We start from the raw sequence: 17,707 nt of genomic DNA on the forward strand, positions 1-17,707 counted from the left end.
ATTGGTCAAGCATGATTCTCTTTCATAAGTCCATGCTGACTTGGAACGATCTGGTCACTGCTGTCCAAATGTGCTCCTATTTCATCCTTAATAATTGATTCCAACATTTTCCCCACGACTGATGTCAGGCTAACCGTTCTATAATTATCCGTTTTCTCTCTCCCTCCCTTTTTAAAAAGTGGTGTTACATTTGCTACCCTCCAGTCCATAGAAACTGATCCAGATTCGATAGACTGTTGGAGAATGATCACCAATGCATCCATTATTTCGAGGGCCACTTCCTTAAGTACTCTGGGATGCAGAATATCAGGCCCTGGAGATTTATCGGCCTTTCATCCCATCAATTTCCCGAACACAATTTCCCGCCTAATAAGGATCTCCTTCAGTTCCTCCTTCTCACTAGACCCTCTATCCCCTAGTACCTCTGGAAGGTTATTTGTGTCTTCCTTCATGAAGACTGAACCAAAGTATTTGTTCAATTGGTCTGCCATTTCGTTGTTCCCCATTATGAATTGACCTGAATCCGACTGCAAGGGACCTACGTTTGTCTTCACTAATCCTTTTCTCATCACATATATATAGAAACTTTTGCAGACAGTTTTTATGTTCCCAGCAAGGTTCCTCTCATACTCTATTTTCCCACTCTTAATTAAAACCTTTGGTCTCCTCTGCTGAATTCTAAATTCCTCCGATTCCTCAGGTTTGCTGATTTTGCTCACTAATTTATATTCCTCGTCCTTGGATTTAACACTATCATTAATTTCCCGCGTTAGTCACGGTTGAGCCACCCTCCGCGTTTTATTTTTACTCCAGGCAGTGATGTTCAATTGCTGAAGTTCATCCATGTGATGTTTATATGTTTGCAATTGCTTATCCACCGTCAGCCCTTTAAGTATCATTTGCCAGTCTATTCTAGCCAGTTCACGCCTCAGACCTCAAAGTTATCTTTCCTTAATTTACTGATTTTCTCTGCACGTCGAAAAAGTCAGACTTCTGGCACCGGAGATCATGAGATCTTTAACTCACACCACTGACGTTGTTAGGACACTGTAATGTCAAATAAAGCTGCCGCTTTCAAGTCAGAACTTCAGCCAGTGTGCTGTGTGCAACTGTTGCAGTCAATGTGACCTGCGATGTCGGATCCTCATCACTCTATTTAAATATGCCGCAAATACTGCCTGCTGCACCCTGCGGATGTCTGTTTTTTCAGCCGTTTCCAGGGGAGGGCGTATAATGAGGCGTTAGGGCCTAATTTTCCATCCGGGGTGATGGTAGAGCACTGCATGACGATTGACATCATAATTTCAGTAAACTAGAAGGCGGGCCGGTAAGCTTTTGCACCGCCGCAAATCATAAGCTGAATTTTCCCACCTAGTGGTAAAAGCTGGATAAAACATAGCGATTTTAGCGAGAGCTTGCGTGCGGGGTGTGTGACATGTTGAACTCCTTCCCCCTTATTTTCAAATACAAATCAAATCAAGACAAGATAAGACAAGGCTGACTGACTGAATTTATTTATGTATATACATGTGTAAATATTTATATATAAGTATATTTATATACATTCCCTACTTTTTAAATTTGACTACAAATGTGCTTTTTCTGATCTGCCTGCACCGGGCTCTATTACATTTGACATCTTTCACAGCACACGCAGCTGCTGTCAGATCCAGCAGAAAGGCACTCGCGACTTTAAAAGATCGCCTTTGTTGCCCACATCTTCCCTCGTAGTTTGTCTTCCACCATCGGTTTACTGTGTTTGGATATTTACTGACTGCACCCGCTGATTTCCAATGGAATTCGTCCAGTCACTCAGCCTTCGTCCAACCAAAAATATACAGATTATGAAACAATTATTTATTTATTTAAATCAAATCAAATTCAATTTTTTGCAAGAAAATTGTAAATTTATTTATTTTTTTATTATGATGAATATATATATATTTTAAATTGGCTTTTTGTCGGGGTCGGTTTACTTCCCTCCCTCCTTCTTGCCTGTCTATCACCTGTGGCTTCAACAACTTCCCAGCCCCGCGTGGTCCAGTGCCCCACGCTGACTCACGCGCAGCCATCAGGAATGATAGAAATCCCGTTTTATTCTTTGAAAAGGGAACTGCTGTCCGCCAAGGGTCATTCTGCATCTGTGTAAGAGGGATGTGCTTGCAGTCTCGGATCATTCGATGTCTGTTTAAACGCGATGGATGACAGTTCCCATTCATAATTTGCCCCTTTAAGACGTATTTCCTCATAATCCGAATCATCCTGTATAGTTTTAAAAGGAGTTGATTTCAGCTGCGATGACCGAATTGTTCAACTGTTATGTGTCAAGCTACATTGACGTTGCCTGTGCCCGTGCGCATCCATATCACAGCGCATCTATTCATTGCTCGAAATATGCTAATGTTTTCCGACATCCATTCATTGATTTCACCCTTGTCCCAAATTAGCTCTCTATATAACCAACAACAAATTTTCGGTACCTAGCAGTGGACGCGTGGCTTAATGGTTAAGGGTCTGATTTCAATTATAAAAGTCGACGTTATCAAAAGATTGCAGGTTCCAGTCCTGCTGCGGTCAACTAACTCGCCTTGTCGAATTTTATATTCTTTGTTTTTTTCTGCCTCACAACCAACCATCTCGTACTGTCACTCACCTGAAGTTAAGGAAGGCTGTATGCTTTAAGAAGTTCATGGCACATTTTCATCACTGTCGATCTGGTTGCACGGGCAGAACAAGCAGTGAAGTCGACTTTCATGCACATTATTTCTGTTTGGATGCAAAAGTAAGGGATGGATATCTGACGTCGTTGTAAATAGGAGACGAGGTGGCCGAGAGGTTCAGGCGATGGACTTATGATCCAGTGTGCTCACACCCTCGTCGTTATTGTTTTAAATATTTGATCCCTCTGTTTTTTTTTATCAATCACATTTAATCTCATGGCAAAATTCAACATTTACTGACAAGGATACTGCAGTTTGTTTATGCAATGTAATAATACATTCATCAAAGCGAAAACCTAAGCAGGACTGTGAAGAGGGGGACTCATTAGATCGGTCTCTGAGAGTGAGCACAGGCAGGATGGGCCGAATAGTAAACTACCGTCAGATTCTGACAGCTACGCTTCTCGTTGTCAGCGGCTCCTTGGTGTCGGGGTCTGATTCTTGTTTCGGGATGTTCATATTTGAAATGCGAGAGGTGCTGGACGAGCGCTGCCAATTTCTGTCAAAGAACCGCTTCTGAGCCGGTCGACATGTGAGAAAACAGACATATTTTTAATTAAAACGTGTAATTTCGCTCCGTTGTTCCCACAGCGTCCAAATTTCAAAAACTGCGTTTGGAGGGTGAAGGAATTTTAGTTTGTTTGTGTGTTTGTGTAAGCGAGAGATTGCGAGCAAACGTGCTGGGCGATCTTACTGTGCATTTCATTTCATGTGAGAAAAAAGGCATTATATGCAACTTAAAGCCAGACTGATTTGATTGAAATACGCATTCGAGGACTGCCTGACAGGAGAAGAGACTGCTGTGGGATTTTGCTATTCCAAATCTGAAAGAAGGCAAATTACAAAAGTTGGAAACATCGCGATTTTAGCGAGAGCTTGCGTATGGGCTGTGTGACATGATGACCTCCTTCCCCCTCATTTTCAATACAAATCAAATCAAGACAAGAAAAGACATGATTGACTGATTGACTTTGTTTATCTATATATATTTATATATATTTACGTATATTTATAAATATTCCCTACTTTTTAACTTTCACAATAAATGTACCTATTCTGTTCTGCCTGCACTGGGCTCTATTACATTTGACCTCTTTCACAGCACACGCAGCTGCTGTCAGATCCAGCAGAAAGGCACTCGCGACTTAAAAGAAGGTCTTTGTTGCCCACATCTTCCCTCGCGGCTTGCCCTCCACCATGGGCTTACTGTGTTTGGGTATTTACTGACTGCACCCCCTGATTTCAAGTGAAATTCATGCAGTCACACAACTTTCGTTCAATCAAAAGTATATAGATTATGAAACAATTATTTATTTATATAAATCAAATCAAATTCAATTTTTTGCAATAAAATTGTAAAATTATTTATTTTCATAGTATGATAAATATATATATATTTTAAATTGGCTTTTTGTCTGGGTTGGTTTTACTTCCCTCCTTCCTTCCTGCCTGTCTATCACCTGTTGCTGCAACAACCGTCGCAGCCTCGCGTGGTCTTGAGCCCCAGGCTCACTCACGCACAGCAGAATTGCCTTCAAGAATGATAGAAATCCCATTTTATTCTTATAAAAGGGAACTGCTGAGGTCAAAGGGTCATTCTACATCTTTCTAACCGCGGTGTGCTTGCTGTTCTGGATTATTCGGTGTCAGTTCCGCTTCATAATTTGCCCCTTTAAAACGTATTTTCTCATTATCCGGATCATGCTGTACATTTAAAAACGAGTGTGATTATCAGCTGTGATAACCGAATTGTTAAACTGTTGTGTTTCAAGCTACATTGACGTTGCCTGTGTCCGTGTACATCCATATCGCAGCGCATCTGTTCATTACTCAAAATATGCTCATGTTTTCCGAGATCCACTCCTTGATATAACCCTTGTCCCAAATTTGCTCTCAATATAAAAAACAACAAATTTGGTACCGCACGGAGCGGCCGCGTGGCCGAATGGATAAGGCGTCTGACTTCGATTGTAATTGTGATTTTATCAGAAGATTGCAGGTTCGAGTCCTGCTGCGGTCAGCGAACACGCCGCGTGAAACATTATATTCGTTGTTTTGATTCTGCCTCAAAACCAACCATCTCGGACAGATACTCACCTGAAGTGAAGGAAGGCTGTTTGCTTTAAGAAGCAAATGGCACATTTTCATCACTTTCGATCTGGTCGCACGGGCAAAACCAGCGGTGAAGTAGACTTTCCTGCACATTATTTCTGTTTGAAGGCAAAAAGTAAGGGATGGATGTCTGACTTTGCAGTTAATAGGAGACAAGTTGACTGAGAGGTTCAGGCAATGGACTGCTGATCCAGTATGCCCCCAGCTTCGTCGTTATTGAGTTCAACATTTTTCCCTCGTTTTTTTTAATCAATCACATTTAACCTCATTGCCAAATTCACCTTTTTAGTGACAAGGATGCAGATCGTTGGTGAAGTTATGTCTCAAAAAATAATCACTTCATCAAAGGGAAAACATTAGCAGGACGATTGAGAGGGGGAGTCATGAGATCGGTCTCTGAGAGTCAGCACAGGCACGATGGGCCGAATAGCAAACTAACGTCAGAATCTGAGAGCTACGTACCTCACTGTCGGCGGCGCGTTGGTCTAGGGGTATGATTCTCGCTTTGGGATTTTCATAATTAAAATGCGAGTGGTCCCGGGTCCAAATCCCTGACGAGCCGTGCCAACTTTTAGTCAGAAAACGACTTCTCAGCCGGTCGACATGTGAGTGAACTGACATGTTTCAAATTAAAACGTGTGATTGCACTCCGTTGTTCACACAGCGTCCAAAAATACTGGAGATTCCAAGGAGCAAAGTGAAACAGACCGATCTCAGTAAAGTTCATGTCTCTTTGATGAACTCCGCTCTGTGTCTCATTGGACAACCTAAACCCCGGTTTGATTCCGGCAAATACTTGATCAGTGTATCTTCCTTTCTGCACGCATGAGCTCACCTCCATAGGGGTAAGCATACATTCAGCGTCAATCTCAAATTCAACGTGAAACAGACTCTGCCCTGAATATGAGTGCGTCCTGTTTCTCTCGCGCTGAAAAGATGTGAGAAGCTGGCTTTGGATTTAGTCCCTTGGCTGCCGAATTTAAACCTTACAGGAAATCAATCCGGGGTGGCCAGGCTGCCTGGTCTGATTAAAAGGCGTTCAAACCCGACATTCCAGGCATGTTATAGTGTTCTGGCCTCAACATTCGGTTCAACGTATCGGATCATAAGCACCGCTCCCATTGTCTGCTAATGGTTCTGCTGTTCACACTAACACATCCTCTGGTCCATCCTTTGTTACTTTATTGCCCACTTACCACCCACTTTGCCTTTTCGCATTGTGCCATTTATTATTCAATCACTCCTACGCTCCACTGTATCACAGGCATTCCCTTTTGTCCTTGCTCGCTGCCTATTTTTTTTGCAGGCGCTATTTTCGTGGAAAAATCTGTAAACTTTACATTTTTCTTAAAATATCGGAATGATCATCTGACTGAACGTGAGCCCGGGCAATTCATCCACAGAACGTTCACGGCCTGCTGAGTTTTACAGAATGCTTTGTTTTTGTTCATTGTGTTTCTGTATCCCTTTTAAGGTGATGTGCTGGTCTGCCCGTGGTCATTCTCTGTCTCTCCAAAATGGTGTGCTATCAGTATCGGATCATTATCTATCTGTTTAAAATGAATGTGCTCTCTGTCCCGGATTTCAAATTTCAAATTTCAAAGACTGCCTTTGGAGGGTGCAGAATTTTTTGTTTGTTTTTGTGTTTGTGCAAGTGAGAGAGTGCGTGGAAACGTTCTGCGCGATCCTACTGTGCATTTCATGTCATGGGAGGAAAAATGCATTCCATGCAACTTGAAGCCACACTGATTTGATTCAACACGCATTCGGGGGCTGCCGTGGGATTTTGCTATTCCACATCTGAAAGAAGGCAAATTATATAATTTAGAAACATAGCGATTTTAGCGAGAGCTTGCGGATGGGCTGTGTGACATGATGACCTCCTTCCCCCTTATTTTCAAATACAAATTAAATCAAGACAAGACAAGACATGACTGACTGACTGACTTTGTTTATATAAATATATGTATAAATATTTATACATGCATATATTTACATACATTCCCTACTTTTTAACTTTCACAATAAATGTGCTTTTTCTGTTCTGCTTGCATTGGCTCTATTACATTTGACCTCTTTCACAGCACACGCAGCTTCTGTCTGATCCTGCAGAAAAGCACTCGCGACTTTAAAAGGTGGCCTTTGTTGCCCACATCTTCCCTCGTGGCTTGTCTTACACCATGGGGTTACTGTGTTTCGGTATTTACTGACTGCACACCCTGATTTCCAGTGGATTTCATGCAGTCTCACAGACTTCGTTCAATCAAAAATATATAGATTAAGAAACAATAATTTATTTATTTCAATCAAATCAAATTAAATTTTTTGCAATAAAATTGTAACTTTATTTATTTTCTTATTATGATAAATATATATATATGTTTTAAATTGTCTTTTTGTCTGGGTTGGTTTTATTTCCCTCCCTCTTTCCTGCTTGTCTATCACCTGTGGATTCAACAACCGTCCCAGTACCGCGTGCTCATGAGAACCACGCTCAATCACGCACAGCACAATTGCATTCAGGAATGATAGAAATCCCACTTTATTCTTCTGAAAGGCAACTGCTGTCCGTGAAGGGCCATTCTACAGCTGTGTAAGAGGGATGTGCTTCCTGTCCAGGATCATTCGGTGTCTGTTTCAACGGGATGGTTGTCAGTTCCGGTTCATCAATTGCCCCTTCAAATGTATTTTCTCATTATCCGGATCATCCTGTACATTTAAAAAGGAGTGTGATTATCGGCTGTGATAACCGAACTGTTAAACTGTTGTGTTTCAAGCTACATTGACGTTGCCTGTGTCCGTGTACATCCATATCGCAGCGCATCTGTTCATTACTCAAAATATGCTCATGTTTTCCGATATCCACACCTTGATATAACCCTTGTGCCAAATTTGCTCTCAATATAAAAAACAACAAATTTGTGTGGCCTAATGGATAAAGCGTCTGACTTCGATTGCAACTGTGATGTTATCAGACGATTGCAGCTTCGAGTCCAGCCGCGGTCAGCTAACTCGCCGCGTGAAATTTTATATTCTTTGTTTTGATTCTGCCTCAAAACCAACCATCTCGGACAGTCGCTCACCTGAAGTAAAGGAAGGCTGTTTGCTTTAAGAAGCTAATGGCACATTTTCATCACTGTCGATCTGGTTCCACGGCCAGAAAAAGCGCTGAAGTAGACTTTCGTGCACATTATTTCTGTTTGAATGCAAAAAGTAGGGGATGGATCTTTGACTTTGTAGTAAATAGGAGACAATGTGACTGAGAGGTTCAGGCAATGGACTGCTAATTCCAGTATGCCCCCAGCTTCGTCGTTATTGTGTTAAACATTTTCCCCTGGTTTTTTGTCGTCAATCACATTTAACCTCATTGCCAAATTCACCTTTTACTGACAAGGATGCAGCTCGTTGGTGAAGTAATGTCTCAAAAAATAATCACTTCATCAAAGGGAAATCATTAGCAGAACGATGGAGAGGGGGACTCATGAGATCGGTCTCTGAGAGACAGCACAGGCACGATGGGCCGAATTGCAAACTAACGTCAGAATCTGAGAGCTGCATCCCTCACTGTCGGCGGCTCGCTGGTCTAGGGCTATGATTCTCGCTTTGGGATTTTAATAATTGAAATGCGAGAGGTCCCGGACGAGCCCTGCCAACTTTTAGTCAAAAAACCACTTCTCAGCAGGTCGACATGTGAGAAAACTGACATGTTTCAAATTAAAACGCGTGATTGCACTCCGTTGTTCACACAGAGTCCAAAAATCCTGGAGATTCCCAGCAGCAAAGTGAAACTCACCGAACTGAGTAACTTTCATGTATCTCAGATGCACTCGCCTCTGTGTCTCATTGGACAACCTAAACCCGGGTTTCATTCCGGCCAATACTTGATCAGTATATCGTCCTTTCTGCACGCATGAGCTCACCTCCATTGTTAAAAGCATACATTCAGCGTCAATCTCAACTTCAACGTGAAACAGACTCTGCCCTGAATATGAGTGCGTCCTGTTTCTCTAGTGCTGAAAAGATATGAGAAGCTGGCTTTGGATTTAGTCCCTTGGCTGCCGAATTTAAACCGTACAGGAAATCAATCCGGGGGTGCCAAGCTGTCTGGTCTGATTAAAAGGCTTTCAAACCCTACATTCTAGGCATGTTATAGTGTTCTGGCCTCAACATTCGGTTCAACGTATCGGATCATAAGCATCGCTCCCATTGTCTGCTAATGGTTCTGCTGTTCCCACTAACACCTCCTCTTGTCCATCCTTTGTTACTTTATTGCCCGCTTACCACCCACTTTGCCTTTTCGCATTGTGCCATTTATTATTCAATCACTCCTACGCTCCACTGTATCACAGATATTCCCTTTTGTCCTTCCACGCTGCCTATTATTTTCCAGGCGCTATTTTCGTGGAAAAAATCTGTAAACTTTACATTTTTCTTAAAATATCGGAATGATCATCTGACTGAACGTGAGCCCGGGATCTTCATCCACAGAATGTTCACGACCTGCTCAGTTTTACAGAATTCTTTGTTTTTGTTCATTGTGTTCCTGTATCCCTTTTAAGGTGATGTGCTGGTCTGCCCGGGGTATTCTCTGTCTCTCCAAAATGGTGTGCTATCAGTATCGGATCATTATGTATCTGTTTAAAAGGAATGTGCTCTCTGTCCCGGATTTCAAATTTCAAATTTCAAAAACTGCCTTTGGAGGCTACAGGATTTTTAGTTTGTTGGTGTGTTTGTGTAAGCGAGGGAGTGCGTGCAAACGTGTTTGCGATCTTACTGTGCATTTCATGTCATGGGAGGAAACATGCATTACATGCAACTAGAAGCCACACTGATTTGATTCAACACGCATTCGGGGACTGCCGGACAGGAGAAGAATCTGCTGTGCGATTTTGCTATTCCACATCTGAAAGAAGGCACATTATATAAGTTAGAAACATAGCGATTTTAGCGAGAGCTTGCGGATGGGCTGTGTGACATGATGAGCTCCTTCCCCCTTATTTTCAAATGCAAATCAAATCAAGACAAGACAAGACATGACTGGCTGACTGACTTTGTTTATATAAATATATGTATAAATATTTATATATGCGTATATTTACACACATTACCTACTTGTTAACTTTCACAATAAATGTGCTTTCTCTGTTCTGCCTATATTGGCTCAAGTACATTTGACCTCTTTCACAGCACACGCAGCTTCTGTCTGATCCTGCAGCAAGGCACTCGCGTCTTTAAAAGATCGCCTTTGTTGCCCACATCTTCCTTCGTGACTTGTCTTACACCATGGGCTTACTGTGTTTGGATATTTACTGACTGCACGCCCTGATTTCCAGTGGATTTCATGCAGTCGCACAGACTTCGTTCAATCAAAAATATATAGATTAAGAAGCAATTATTTATTTATTTAAATCAAATCAAATTCAATTTTTTGCAATAAAATTGTAAATTTATTTATTTTCTTATTATGATAAATATATATATGTTTTAAATTGCCTTTTTGTCTGGGTTGGTTTTACTTCCCTCCCTCTTTCCTGCTTGTCTATGACCTGTCGGTTCAACAACATCCCAGCCACGCGTGGTCCTGAGACCCGCGCTCACTCACGCACAGCACAATTGCATTCAGGCATGATAGAAATCCCACTTTATTCTATTGAAAGGGAACTGCTGACCGTGAAGGGCCATTCTACAGCTGTGTCAGAGGGATGTGCTTCCTGTCCAGGATCATTCGGTGTCTGTTTCAACGGGATGGTTGTCAGTTCCGGTTCATCAATTGCCCCTTTAAGATGTATTTTCTCATAATCTGAATCATCCTGTATATTTAAGAAGGAGTGTGATTTCAGCAGCGATAACCGAATTGTTAAACTGTTGTGTTTCAAGCTACATTGACGTTGCCTGTGTCCGTGCACATCCATATCGCAGCGCATCTATTCATTACTCAAAATATGCTCATGTTTTCCGATATCCACTCCTTGATATAACCCTTGTCCCAAATTTGCTCTCAATATAAAAAACAACAAATTTGGTACCGTTGGTAGCGGCCGTGTGGCCTAATGGATAAGGCGTCTGACTTCGATTGTAACTGTGATGTTATCAGAAGATTGCAGGTTCGAGTCCTGCCGCGGTCAGCTAACTCGCCGCGTGAAATGTTATATTCTTTGTTTCGATTATGCCTCAAAACCAACCATCTCGGACAGTCAGTCACCTGAAGTAAAGGAAGGCTGTTTGCTTTAAGAAGCTAATGGCACATTTTCATCACTGTCGATCTGGTTCCACCGCCAGAAAAAGCGGTGAAGTAGACTTTCGTGCACATTATTTCTGTTTGAATGCAAAAAGTAGGGGATGGATGTCTGACTTTGTAGTAAATTGGAGACAAGGTGACTGAGAGGTTCAGGCAATGGACTGCTGATCCAGTCTGCCCCCAGCTTCGTCGTTATTGTGTTAAACATTTTCCCCTCGTTTTTTTTCGTCAATCACATTTAACCTCATTGCCAAATTCACCTTTTACTGACAAGGATGCAGCTCGTTGTTGAAGTAATGTCTCAAAAAATAATCACTTCATCAAAGGGAAAACATTAGCAGGACGATGGAGAGGGGGTTTCATGAGATCGGTCTCTGAGAGACAGCACAGGCACGATGAGCCGAATAGCAAACTAACGTCAGAATCTGAGAGCGATATCCCTCACTGTCGGCGGCTCGTTGGTCTAGGGATATGATTCTCGCTTTGGGATTTTAATAATTGAAATGCGAGAGGTCCCGGACGAGCCCTGCCATCTTTTAGTCAAAAAACCCCTTCTCAGCAGGTCGACATGTGAGAAAACTGACATGTTTCAAATTAAAACGTGTGATTGCACTCCGTTGTTCACACAGAGTCCAAAAATCCTGGAGATTCCCAGGAGCAAAGTGAAACTCACCGAACTGAGTAACTTTCATGTACCTCAGATGCACTCGCTTCTGTGTCTCATTGGACAACCTAAACCCGGGTTTGATTCCGGCCAATACTTGATCAGTATATCGTCCTTTCTGCACGCATGTGCTCACCTCCATTGGTATAAGCATACATTCAGCGTCAATCTCAACTTCAACGTGAAACAGACTCTGCCTTGAATATGAGTGCGTCCTGATTGTCGAGCGCTGAAAAGATATGAGAAGCTGGCTTTGGATTTAGTCCCTTGGCTGCCGAATTTAAACCGTACAGGAAATCAATCCGGGGTGGCCAAGCTGTCTGGTCTGATTAAAAGGCTTTCAAACCCTACATTCTAGGCATGTTATAGTGTTCTGGCCTCAACATTCGGTTCAACGTATCGGATCATAAGCATCGCTCCCATTGTCTGCTAATGGTTCTGCTGTTCCCACTAACACCACCTCTTGTCCATCCTTTGTTACTTTATTGCCCGCTTACCACCCACTTTGCCTTTTCGCATTGTGCCATTTATTATTCAATCACTCCTACGCTCCACTGTATCACAGACATTCCCTTTTGTCCTTCCACGCTGCCTATTTTTTTCCAGGCGCTATTTTCGTGGAAAAAATCTGTAAACATTACATTTTTCTTAAAATATCGGAATGATCATCTGACTGAACGTGAGCCCGGGATCTTCATCCACGGAATGATCACGACCTGCTGAGTTTTACATAATTCTTTGTTTTTTTTCATTGTGTTTCTGTATCCCTTTTAAGGTGATGTGCTGGTCTGCCCGGGGTATTCTCTGTCTCTCCAAAATGGTGTGCTATCAGTATCGGATCATTATGTATCTGTTTAAAAGGAATGTGCTGTCTGTCCCGGATTTCAAATTTCAAATTTCAAAAACTGCCTTTGGAGGTTGCAGGAATTTTAGTTTGTTGGTGTGTTTGTGTAAGTGAGGGAGTGCGTGCAAACATTCTGTGCGATCTTACTGTGCATTTCATGTCATGGGAGGAAACATGCATTACATGCAACTAGAAGCCACACTAATTTGATTCAACACGCATTCGGGGACTGCCGGACAGGAGAAGAATCTGCTGTGGGATTTTGCTATTCCACATCTGAAAGAAGGCACATTATATAAGTTAGAAACATAGCGATTTTAGCGAGAGCTTGCGGATGGGCTGTGTGACATGATGAGCTCCTTCCCCCTTATTTTCAAATGCAAATCAAATCAAGATAAGACAAGACATGACTGACTGACTGACTTTGTTTTCTAAATATATGTATAAATATTTATTTATGCGTATATTTACACACATTCCCTACTTTTTAACTTTCACAATACATGTGCTTTTTCTGTTCTGCCTACATTGGCTCTATTACATTTCACCTCTTTCACAGCACACGCAGCTTCTGTCTGATCCTGCAGCAAGGCACTCGCGACTTTAAAAGATCGCCTTTGTTGCCCACATCTTCCCTCGTGACTTGTCTTACACCATGGGCTTACTGTGTTTGGATATTTATTGACTGCACGCCCTGATTTCCAGTGGATTTCATGCAGTCGCACAGACTTCGTTCAACCAAAAATATATAGACTAAGAAACAATTATTTATTTATTTAAATCAAATCAAATTCAATTTTTTGCAATAAAATTTTATATTTATTTATTTTCTTATTATGATAAATATATATATGTTTTAAATTGTCTTTTTGTCTGGGTTGGTTTTACTTCCCTCCCTCTTTCCTGCTTGTCGATGACCTGTCGCTTCAACAACATCCCAGCCCCGCGTGGTCTTGAGACCCGCGCTCACTCACGCACAGCACAATTGCATTCAGGAATGATAGAAATCCCACTTTATTCTATTGAAAGGGAACTGCTGTCCGTGAACGACCATTCTACAGCTGTGTCAGAGGGATGTGCTTCCTGTCCAGGATCATTCGGTGTCTGTTTCAACGGGATGGTTGTCAGTTCCGGTTCATCAATTGCCCCTTTATGACGTATTTTCTCATAATCTGAATCATCCTGTATATTTAAAAAGGAGTGTGATTTCAGCTGCGATAACCGAATTGTTAAACTGTTGTGTTTCAAGCTACATTGACGTTGCCAGTGTCCGTGCACATCCATATCGCAGCGCATCAATTCATTACTCAAAATATGCTCATGTTTTCCGATATCCACTCCTTGATATAACCCTTGTCCCAAATTTGCTCTCAATATAAAAAACAACAAATTTGGTGCCGGTCGTAGCGGCCGCGTGGCCTAATGGATAAGGCGTCTGACTTCGATTGTAACTGTGATGTTATCAGAAGATTGCAGGTTCGAGTCCTGCCGCGGTCAGCTAACTCGCCGCGTGAAATGTTATATTCTTTGTTTCGATTATGCCTCAAAACCAACCATCTCGGACAGTCAGTCACCTGAAGTAAAGGAAGGCTGTTTGCTTTAAGAAGCTAATGGCACATTTTCATCACTGTCGATCTGGTTCCACCGCCAGAAAAAGCGGTGAAGTCGACTTTCGTGCACATTATTTCTGTTTGAATGCAAAAAGTAGGGGATGGATGTCTGACTTTGTAGTAAATTGGAGACAAGGTGACTGAGAGGTTCAGGCAATGGACTGCTGATCCAGTCTGCCCCCAGCTTCGTCGTTATTGTGTTAAACATTTTCCCCTCGTTTTTTTTCGTCAATCACATTTAACCTCATTGCCAAATTCACCTTTTACTGACAAGGATGCAGCTCGTTGTTGAAGTAATGTCTCAAAAAATAATCACTTCATCAAAGGGAAAACATTAGCAGGACGATGGAGAGGGGGTTTCATGAGATCGGTCTCTGAGAGACAGCACAGGCACGATGAGCCGAATAGCAAACTAACGTCAGAATCTGAGAGCGATATCCCTCACTGTCGGCGGCTCGTTGGTCTAGGGATATGATTCTCGCTTTGGGATTTTAATAATTGAAATGCGAGAGGTCCCGGACGAGCCCTGCCAACTTTTAGTCAAAAAACCCCTTCTCAGCAGGTCGACATGTGAGAAAACTGACATGTTTCAAATTAAAACGTGTGATTGCACTCCGTTGTTCACACAGAGTCCAAAAATCCTGGAGATTCCCAGGAGCAAAGTGAAACTCACCGAACTGAGTAACTTTCATGTACCTCAGATGCACTCGCTTCTGTGTCTCATTGGACAACCTAAACCCGGGTTTGATTCCGGCCAATACTTGATCAGTATATCGTCCTTTCTGCACGCATGTGCTCACCTCCATTGGTATAAGCATACATTCAGCGTCAATCTCAACTTCAACGTGAAACAGACTCTGCCTTGAATATGAGTGCGTCCTGATTGTCGAGCGCTGAAAAGATATGAGAAGCTGGCTTTGGATTTAGTCCCTTGGCTGCCGAATTTAAACCGTACAGGAAATCAATCCGGGGTGGCCAAGCTGTCTGGTCTGATTAAAAGGCTTTCAAACCCTACATTCTAGGCATGTTATAGTGTTCTGGCCTCAACATTCGGTTCAACGTATCGGATCATAAGCATCGCTCCCATTGTCTGCTAATGGTTCTGCTGTTCCCACTAACACCACCTCTGGTCCATCCTTTGTTACTTTATTGCCCGCTTACCACCCACTTTGCCTTTTCGCATTGTGCCATTTATTATTCAATCACTCCTACGCTCCACTGTATCACAGACATTCCCTTTTGTCCTTCCACGCTGCCTATTTTTTTCCAGGCGCTATTTTCGTGGAAAAAATCTGTAAACTTTACATTTTTCTTAAAATATCGGAATGATCATCTGACTGAACGTGAGCCCGGGATCTTCATCCACGGAATGATCACGACCTGCTGAGTTTTACATAATTCTTTGTTTTTTTTCATTGTGTTTCTGTATCCCTTTTAAGGTGATGTGCTGGTCTGCCCGGGGTATTCTCTGTCTCTCCAAAATGGTGTGCTATCAGTATCGGATCATTATGTATCTGTTTAAAAGGAATGTGCCGTCTGTCCCGGATTTCAAATTTCAAATTTCAAAAACTGCCTTTGGAGGTTGCAGGAATTTTAGTTTGTTGGTGTGTTTGTGTAAGTGAGGGAGTGCGTGCAAACATTCTGTGCGATCTTACTGTGCATTTCATGTCATGGGAGGAAACATGCATTACATGCAACTAGAAGCCACACTAATTTGATTCAACACGCATTCGGGGACTGCCGGACAGGAGAAGAATCTGCTGTGGGATTTTGCTATTCCACATCTGAAAGAAGGCACATTATATAAGTTAGAAACATAGCGATTTTAGCGAGAGCTTGCGGATGGGCTGTGTGACATGATGAGCTCCTTCCCCCTTATTTTCAAATGCAAATCAAATCAAGATAAGACAAGACATGACTGACTGACTGACTTTGTTATCTAAATATATGTATAAATATTTATTTATGCGTATATTTACACACATTCCCTACTTTTTAACTTTCACAATACATGTGCTTTTTCTGTTCTGCCTACATTGGCTCTATTACATTTCACCTCTTTCACAGCACACGCAGCTTCTGTCTGATCCTGCAGCAAGGCACTCGCGACTTTAAAAGATCGCCTTTGTTGCTAACATCTTCCCTCGTGACTTGTCTTACACCATGGGCTTACTGTGTTTGGATATTTATTGACTGCACGCCCTGATTTCCAGTGGATTTCATGCAGTCGCACAGACTTCGTTCAACCAAAAATATATAGATTAAGAAACAATTAGTTATTTATTTAAATCAAATCAAATTCAATTTTTTGCAATAAAATTTTATATTTATTTATTTTCTTATTATGATAAATATATATATGTTTTAAATTGTCTTTTTGTCTGGGTTGGTTTTACTTCCCTCCCTCTTTCCTGCTTGTCGATGACCTGTCGCTTCAACAACATCCCAGCCCCGCGTGGTCTTGAGACCCGCGCTCACTCACGCACAGCACAATTGCATTCAGGAATGATAGAAATCCCACTTTATTCTATTGAAAGGGAACTGCTGTCCGTGAACGACCATTCTACAGCTGTGTCAGAGGGATGTGCTTCCTGTCCAGGATCATTCGGTGTCTGTTTCAACGGGATGGTTGTCAGTTCCGGTTCATCAATTGCCCCTTTATGACGTATTTTCTCATAATCTGAATCATCCTGTATATTTAAAAAGGAGTGTGATTTCAGCTGCGATAACCGAATTGTTAAACTGTTGTGTTTCAAGCTACATTGACGTTGCCAGTGTCCGTGCACATCCATATCGCAGCGCATCAATTCATTACTCAAAATATGCTCATGTTTTCCGATATCCACTCCTTGATATAATCCTTGTCCCAAATTTGCTCTCAATATAAAAAACAACAAATTTGGTGCCGATCGTAGCGGCCGCGTGGCCTAATGGATAAGGCGTCTGACTTCGATTGTAACTGTGATGTTATCAGAAGATTGCAGGTTCGAGTCCTGCCGCGGTCAGCTAACTCGCCGCGTGAAATGTTATATTCTTTGTTTTGATTCTGCCTCAAAACCAACCATCTCGGACAGTCAGTCACCTGAAGTAAAGGAAGGCTGTTTGCTTTAAGAAGCTAATGGCACATTTTCATCACTGTCGATCTGGTTCCACCGCCAGAAAAAGCGGTGAAGTAGACTTTCGTGCACATTATTTCTGTTTGAATGCAAAAAGTAGGGGATGGATGTCTGACTTTGTAGTAAATAGGAGACAAGGTGACTGAGAGGTTCAGGCAATGGACTGCTGATCCAGTATGCCCCCAGCTTCGTCGTTATTGTGTTGAACATTTTCCCCTGGTTTTTTGTCGTCAATCACATTTAACCTCATTGCCAAATTCACCTTTTACTGACAAGGATGCAGCTCGTTGGTGAAGTAATGTCTCAAAAAATAATCACTTCATCAAAGGGAAAGCATTAGCAGAACGATGGAGAGGGGGACTCATGAGATCGGTCTCTGAGAGACAGCACAGGCACGATGGGC

At 42.1% G+C, this 17,707-nt stretch overlaps 4 non-coding genes across 4 annotated transcripts; all 4 read left to right on the forward strand.

The window, feature by feature from the left end:
- Positions 1-4,651: 4,651 nt before the first annotated feature.
- Positions 4,652-4,740, forward strand: trnar-ucg (transfer RNA arginine (anticodon UCG)). The gene is given in 2 exon segments: positions 4,652-4,688; positions 4,705-4,740. It is a non-coding gene; the product is annotated as a tRNA-Arg (tRNA).
- A 6,128-nt stretch (positions 4,741-10,868) lies between these two features.
- Positions 10,869-10,957, forward strand: trnar-ucg (transfer RNA arginine (anticodon UCG)). The gene is given in 2 exon segments: positions 10,869-10,905; positions 10,922-10,957. It is a non-coding gene; the product is annotated as a tRNA-Arg (tRNA).
- Positions 10,958-13,986: 3,029 nt separating this feature from the next.
- Positions 13,987-14,075, forward strand: trnar-ucg (transfer RNA arginine (anticodon UCG)). Its single transcript is given in 2 exon segments — positions 13,987-14,023; positions 14,040-14,075. It is a non-coding gene; the product is annotated as a tRNA-Arg (tRNA).
- A 3,029-nt stretch (positions 14,076-17,104) lies between these two features.
- On the forward strand, positions 17,105-17,193 carry trnar-ucg (transfer RNA arginine (anticodon UCG)). Its single transcript is given in 2 exon segments — positions 17,105-17,141; positions 17,158-17,193. It is a non-coding gene; the product is annotated as a tRNA-Arg (tRNA).
- Positions 17,194-17,707: the final 514 nt, after the last annotated feature.

Source organism: Pristiophorus japonicus, chromosome 25 (genome assembly GCF_044704955.1).
Source record: "Pristiophorus japonicus isolate sPriJap1 chromosome 25, sPriJap1.hap1, whole genome shotgun sequence".
Taxonomy (NCBI): domain Eukaryota; kingdom Metazoa; phylum Chordata; class Chondrichthyes; family Pristiophoridae; genus Pristiophorus; species Pristiophorus japonicus.